The sequence below is a fragment of the Electrona antarctica genome (assembly GCF_951216825.1).
Source record: "Electrona antarctica genome assembly, chromosome: 5".
Lineage (NCBI taxonomy): Eukaryota > Metazoa > Chordata > Actinopteri > Myctophiformes > Myctophidae > Electrona > Electrona antarctica.
The window spans coordinates 25,862,930-25,871,399 of record NC_136810.1 but is presented as its reverse complement, the minus strand read 5'-3'; positions in this window follow the sequence as shown (position 1 = coordinate 25,871,399).

Below are 8,470 nucleotides of genomic sequence, written 5' to 3'. Positions count from 1 at the left end.
GGTGTAAAAAAAAAACTCAACAAAACATGTTGAGCTTGTAGATCGGCTATTTTTGCCACAACAGTATATGCAATGTGGCCCTCTGGAGTGATTGTGGAAATATAGTGGCCCTCTCCATAGCATCAAAGTTATAAAAGAATAAAATAATACAGACAAGGCTTTGAAAGTTACAAAAAAATACCTTTTAATTAATCATTGCTAATATAACAGTGTACACTTTCAATGGAAAGAAAAAGGCATACAGTTTGCTTACGGTGTTTCTCATTCACTGTTGCACAGAAGAAGTAAAATTCACTCTGCCAAAAAAGTTTCCAAATCCCTACAATATTTGTTTTTCAACGTGGTCTTAACCCTTAGAAGATGAAAGACGCCAATTGGCGTCTTCATCAGAATTCCGTAAATGATCAATGACGCCAATTGGCGTCTTCACAGTTTTTGATGAATCTAAACATATTAATATGCTCCGAAGCGCTGTTTAAATTCCTGAGCTTATATTCCAACTACATTACCCAGAAAACCCGTGTCACGTGACACACGTGTACGTGTTGCCATTGGAAGCTGGTCCCACCCCCTGTAAACAGTGGGGGCAGAGGGAGTCTTCATAGTTTTCATTGTTTTGCCTGTTTGCCGTCTCGCCCGAGCGATTTTCTAGCAGAAAAAGTTGAAAGCAGTACTATTTATTTGAGCGAGTTTTGTGGTAGTAGTATTGATCCATACGCGTCCCAGTCGCCTTCTCCAGGCGGAGTAGCCCTGGTCCAGTGCTTACAGCGAGACTCGCTGCTCCCTCCCTCCTTTTTTCATTGTCTCCCCATCGTCGTCCGATGAGCTATACCGGGAAACCATTGAAGAAGACGATCAACCCGGAATGTTTTGAGGTAATCTTATTGTAGAAAATGCCCTTCTATAGTGATCAGAAATCATAAGATGATCGCTACAAATAGATGCTTGGATAATTACTACTACTAGTCAGATCATGACGCCAGAATGACTCACCACGATGGCCCCCAGCCATTAGCCAGCACCGAAGGTGCTGGCTAATGGTGTTGGTCGGTGCATTGGTGCTGGCTAAGGGCTGGAGGGGGGGGTTGGTGTCGATCGGTTGGTTGGTGCAGTACAAATGTATCGTAGCAGGCATGCACGCATGGCAGTACAAGTATTTTATATTGTAGCGTGCCTTATAGGCGATCTGATCTTTAGAGTAATGTTCGCTCCTTTTATTTACTGTCTACAAAGACGGAGAACAAACATGCATCGTTTACTGAAGCAACGCGTGGTTATGATGACGTTGCTACAAGGATCGGAGGGGGGACGGGGAGTGAAGCTAACAGTAGCGTATTATATAAGATCTGTATGACGTTTCATTGACGTCTGAGCTTGCATGATAATTGCATTCATTGTATATTGTATACAATCATGATTGTACATTGTTTAGTGTGTCTCCGTGTGATGATGACGATGATGTCAGATAGCCTACGTCCCCCCCCCCCCCAACTGGCTATTGGCCGGGCTGACTACAGCTAAATGTTTATTTTTATATATTTAGAACTGGCATCGGAGGAGGAGGATGATGATGATGATGATGATGATGAAGACGAAGAGTCAAGACTGCGATGGAGTTCTCCGACACTGAACCGGATGCATTCATTCATTTCAGTTGTTGTTTTTTTTTAAATTTAGCCTACACACACACACACCGTCAAGAACAACTGGAATGCAGTGGTTTGGGGACACTGGGGAGTTTGGGGACAACTGTTTTGTATGTAGGCCTATTTATTTTCTGTAATATTTATTATAATTGTATTATGTTAGTAGTCATAAAAAATAAAAGACAAGCTTTTACAATGAGTTAGACCTGTCATGGCTATTTTGTTCACTAGTCTGAGGTTTATGGTTTGACTAAGCGAGTTTCAACTGTGATTTACTCTGTAACGGTAGATGGTAAGAACCCAATTTTTTTGTTATAATACAGTATACATTCAAGTCTATATTTTGATACATATCATGGGCACAAAGTCATATCAAAACAATGTCCTTGGATGAGTTTTTTTATCAAAACTGTTTCTTCACAACAGGTTTTTGAGATACATGCATGAATAGACACGGTACTGGTAAGACTATGTAAACATGGTATATATCAAAATGTGCGTTAGAATGTCTAATTTTACCCCAAAAAAGAATTGAGTTTATATGATGTTCCATTTCAGAGCTAGGGGGACTTTTAGCTGGATAGGTCAGATTGATCATGACTGACCATGCTATTTATAGATGGCAAAATATCTACAGTGGTACATGTGAGAAACTTTTTATTTTATTTTAATTGAACTAGACAACTCACCCTTTAAAATGAGATATTGCATGGCTATGTACGCCCAGCAGAAAAAAAGTTATTTAGAAAATAAAACTTCAACCGGTCATAACTTTTTTTGTTGTCCTAGAAACACTACCCAGTGTAAATGCAGGCTCTTTTAAATGGCTTCCAACACCACAACTAAACATTTTATCAACTCAGTTCATTTTTTTCCTGGAAGCAGACAAGCCAAGCTTTCTCTGAAGGTCTTTCGTTGTCACACATTCACAACAGAGAATTTTCAATAAATCATTCAAAAACGCCATTCTGCCATAGAGAAGTCTAAAAACTATATAGAAATCCATGAAACTCTCAAAGAGTTAAGGTGGACTGAGAAGCTACTTTAATAGTTTAGTAGTCACAGATTTGATCAATTTACTGTATGTGTGTGCATCTGTGTTAATACAGCAAACATTATTCAAACACATGCAAAACATGCAAAAACTATGGACAGCCACGCTGTTTCGCATTAGACAAAAATAAATCAGCTGGACCATGTCCGACCAGCGACCAACGTTAATGCATGTGACGTAGGACCGCCACACTGTCGCAACTGTAGAAAACATTATTTTGTTTTGAGTGATAGTTGCAGTTTGACCGGATAGCTAGATTAGCTACACTAGTAGGCAGCGTGTGGGCTAAATGCCCTCTGTGCGTGTATGTGTGGCGCGGAGGAGGAGGCGTGCGGGTGTGTGTGTGTGTGTGTGTGTGTGTGTGTGCGTGATGTTTGGACAAAACATGTAGGTGTACTGTCCAAAAACTTGTTTTGCACAAAGCGGCCTCCTGGTGGCGCTATAACAGGCCATTCTGGAAATTTTGTGTGCAAAATTTGGCATCGACCGGGTTAACGGTGCCGGAGATTAGCTGTTCACAGACGGACGGACACACGGACGGACGGACACACGGACACACGGACGGACACACGGACACACGGACGGACGGACGGAGTGCAAAACATACTCTCTCCCCGGACGGAGTGCAAAACATACTCTCTCCCCGGACGGAGTGCAAAACATACTCTCTCCCCATGCCTCGGCCTGGTGGAGACAACTAGATTGTTTGTAGATGGTAATACAATTTGGTTTAGAATCTACTTTCCTATATATGGGAAATGTTCAAAACGATTTGAGAAGATTTTCACATACGGTATAATAACATGCACAAAATAGAGACCCCATGTGAAAGTGGTTAACACTGTGTTGTTGGTACAGTACACAGTACAGTTGCACAGTAGCCTACCTGAGTGAAATCCCAGAAACGGCTCATGCCCTTCTCCGTAGCCTGTTTACATTGTTACAGGCCGGGGATGTGAGTGGCTTCGCCCATATCGACCAGACACCTGTTCTCATTGTACTTGTGGGACTTGATGCGGCCAATGTATAGCTCGCCACTCCCACGGTAATATGTGTACTGAGAAAAACAAAAATAAAGAAAACAGAAACAGGTACACAAGGTTTGTGCTTAAATACTGTACATCTGAAGTCTGATACTTAGTTGCATATATATTATAAATACATAAATGTATTATATATTTTAGTATACTTAGCTTAGTTTTAGTTGCTTGAAATAGATTATCTACTGGACATGTTGTATACTAAGTTTGTACTTAAAATAGTCAATCAACAATAATAAGTATACACAATATTATCAAATCTTGTGTGTGCTACAAGGTCACACTGCAACATGTTGGGAGCTTGTACATCCGCTATTTCCATTGTGCAAACTTGTCAGGAGGCCACAATTCCACACGTAAATGTTGCTCACTTGACCTCCATATGGTTGGCAGGTGTCTGCAATGGGAGTATTCCACGGGGGGTGCCCAAAATCAATGCACAAGTTGGTATCCATGTGCTTCATCTTTGTTTTATGCAAGTCAAGACGAGAAACAGATAATGCATTAGTATGGGCTGCACAATACAGTACATCTCTTTAAGGTGTCTAACTGCCAAGGACAGGATGTGCAGGGCAAGCTTGGTTATTATAGTTCTGCATTTTTCAGTAGCGTTGATCTTAAGTTTGTTTTGACTTTACACTTTTGCAATTGCAGTTAATTTTAATAAATTTTCTTTAGTTTGTTTTTTATTTGGTCTTTGAAAAGGCGTAGTTTTAAATATATAATTTATATTTTTAAAGTTTTAGTATAGTATTTTTATAGTAATATGGGGTAGTCAGGGGCAAGATTGAAAAGGTTGATTTGGAATTTATGAGTGCTCAAACATAAAACAAAAATGTAACACTATATTGGTATTGATGAAGCGTGCACGATGCATGAACCACGTGACCTGTACTGTTTCTGATTCATTATTGACGCTTTCTTTGGCACTGTCCATTTAGACGCTTTATAGGCATTCATTATTTTCCAGGTTTTATCTCCTCATGCTATGGAGAAAGCTGTGGGAGGCTACTGTGCATGTAAAATAGTTTGTCTTTAGCTCCAAGCTCCACCCACCGTAAACTTACTTCACCAGAGGCCACAAGATCGTCCAAGGGATCCAGTTGTGGATACACGTTCTCCAGGTACCACTTGAAAGGCTTACATTTGAGCCTCTTTCGGAGCTTCTTCCTCTCTGACACATCTCCGATATCTATCCCATGGTCCTTGATGGGTCAGAATTAGTCTTGTTTACTGTATGTGTGATAGTGTATGAGTGGTTCTCAAAGTGACGTCTGGGGATCACCAGGGGTCATTGAGAGGGTTCCAGGGTTGTCCTGTTTAACTTTAACCACAATTGCATCGATATTTCAAAATAGCCAATCTACAAGTTCACAACACGTCGTGGTGGGATCTATTACTATTTTCCAATTTTTTCCCCCAAATATTCTACATTTTTGAAAAATGTAGAATATTTTTGCCACAAGATAGTTTCAGATGGGGTACTGTGGCCAAATACCTTTTCATTTAGGGATCCTTTCCTTGGCATGAAAAAAGTACGAGAACCACTGTCCTACATTACCTTGAATGGCATCCTCCAGGCCAAATTGACATTGTGTTTGTACTCGTCCATCCACACCTCTGCTACCCTAAGGGCATTCCTCTTCATTGCGGGGACCAGGTCTGGCATATAGGGCTTGTGGGCCCTCTCAATGTGGGCAATCTTGGAGCAAGGAACAACCTCTATACTCCCTCCACACGTCCACACCTGTAATAATGGCTATTATTTACAACTTAGACCCTCCTTAATGAAAGTGCTGTAATGTGTATTTTCCCCACTGCACCAAATGTCTTTGCAGAAAATAGCTGAGATTGTATTATGTTCCCCCCAGAACTTGATGAAATTCAGCAGAATGAGTTCAGTTACGTGTTAACACTTCTGGGCTCATTTTACCATCTATTCTGTGTTTTGTGTGCACTCCAGAGAGTTCTTAAGTTGTTGTTTTCTTTTAGATATTTGACATTCATTTAATCTGCCCCCATATGCCCCCATATGTCTACATATAAACTCCATTTTACACGAAAGTGACTTATTTTAAAAATAAATATGTTTTTTTCTTTTAATTTTTATGCCAATTAATTCCTCCCCACACACACACAGTGTGTGTTATCACTGTTGTATCCCACAGACTCACCTGCCAGTGAGGAGTCCCCACCGGGAGGACATCACGTACAGCCTTCGTCCTATACTCCTCCCACCCAACACTCCTTGCTGACACTCCTCGGTGCCACCCCAGCCCATAGGAATATGTGCAGTGATATCATCCTAGATCCTACCCAGCTTCCCTTCTCCAAACACAGGCCACGTGTTCGTAGAAGCTCGACAAAGCTAGATGCATCACCACACGAAGGATTCGAACCCACATCCTCCACCACCCCTTTGAACATTGCTGATTGACAGGTGTCAAAAAAGACACCATATCATTGCTATCAGGCAGAAACCTTATATCAACATATGTCTACTTTCTTTTGGTGAATGAATGCCCGACTTCGTCGTCCAAGAGTTTCATGCAAAGGTTGCAAAAATAGCCAACCTACTGTACAAGCTCGCAACATGGGCATGTGAAGAAAACGCGGTCAGGGTGCCGGCCCGGTTCCGGCGAGCCCCCCTGTGTCCGAAACGGTCGAGAAATGACAGAGTTACCATGTGGGGGTCCCCAGGGGGTTCCTGTACTGTACTGTACTGTACTGTACTGTACTGTACTGTACTGTACTGTACTGTACTGTACTGTACTGTACTGTACTGTACTGTACTGTACTGTACCACCACAAATCATCATATATACAGTTAATATGTGTGTGTGTGTGGTAGGCTGCGCAACAGTGACACTTGGTTGTGAAAACCAACCAAATGCTATTTTCGTGCTCAGACAGACCCAGCCATGAGCCAGCCAGGGACCCAGGGACACACATATCTGTCTATAGGAGTGGTTGCACCACTCAAAAATTAAGTGAAAATGAAAGCGGTTTTCCAAGTTTTCCATCCGTCAGTGACAAAATGTAAGCATATGAGATAAAAACAGAAACAAGCCCAATTGTTGATCCATATGCTCTCATGTGCTGTATTGTTGTGGTTGACTCACTCGGATTCCTAGCTCAACGTTTTCCCCACCATATACTTGCATTCCTTCATCAAGGGCCCCAATTTCTCCTAGAAACTTCCTGTCTGCAGCTAGGATCCCCATGACCGATGGACTCCTGGAGAAGATATTGTGACTGGTTACATTATGTGTCTGACATGTCAAGTTGTCAACCAAAACATTTGATACAGAATAGATCTTTACTGCCACAGTGACATGGCCAAGGCTTTGTTTACAGTTATTTGCAATTGGATCAGATTTATGTGTGTCTGCAAAAGGATGTATACACTGAGTAATGAGTACTGCTTAATTTATACGCTGTCTTACCATGGTGTCGCCCTTGCCGAAAAACTACAAGATCAACAATTTTCTGCGAGCATCACCATCTTATGATTAAGTATAAATCAGGCTTCAGTGGCAAATGCCACACAAAAGATTGAGAGACAGAAGAAGATATAAAGATTGTATATTAGATATTTAATCTGGTCAGAGGGAACTGCTATTAACGAGACTGAAGCCCATATCTGGCCCTACTAGTGAAGGTTGGCGGACACCTCTTCCCCAGACGTCAGAGCTTGTTTGCCGGGTTACAGCGTGGCAGAAGCCTCTCCTTCCCGTCCCCTCCCCTCTCTCCAGTAGCACAGGAGAAGGACAAAGACATTTCTCAATGTCTGCATGCCCACAGTGAGGACAGGTGGTGACAGGGGGGGATAATGTGGTAGGTTGTTGGGGGCATTTTCTTTCCTTCTGCCCTGCTGTTTGCAAATTGCTGAAATTCAGAGGTGGACAAAGTACTCACCCCCCCCCCCCCCCCCCCCCCCCCTCCCCCAGTACTTGAGTAAAAATATAGATACTCCTGGTAAAATATTGCTCCATTTCAAGTGAGACTTGCTCTGTCAGATTTGTACTTTGAGTTACTTGCTTTAAAAAAGTACAAATGGCAGTAGTACAAACAAATTTCGATGATAGTGAAAATAGCAGATCTACAAGCTCACTACAGCGCATCACAACATGTGAGATTGTAGATCAGTTGTTTTCACTATATTTGAAATATGGCTTAAGTGGTTAATTCATAATGTACTTTTTTTCATTCCTAGAAATGTAGTGGAGTCAAAAGTACAACATTGGTCTTTGCAATGCAGTGGAGTGAAACTTGGAAGTATCCATAAATACACCCAAGTAAAGTTCTGATACTCAAAAAGCTTACTTAAGTACAGTACTAGAGTAATTGTACTTTGTTACTGTCCACAACTGCTGAAGGCAAGACATGTCATCAATATTCCCAGCGCAACATTTAGATATTGTTTTTGTCCCTTTAATATTTTCTTTCTATTTTTCTTTTCTTTTTTTTATTATCAAAGAGGAAATTAGTTCATAAATATCATTACACATGTATAGAAAATGCACAATGTCTGCTTGGGTTCCGTCAGACATAGCCTCTGTATCGAAAGGAGGATTGGGTTTATGATTCTCCTTTTCAGTTCTGGCTTTCATTTTTATGTATTTTAATTATTAACTAAGTTAAAAGCAATTTAATATTTTAAGATCTGCGGATTATAATCTAATAAAAGACAGAAATGCCTCTTTGTCTCTGTGTCTTAGTTTTTTTCT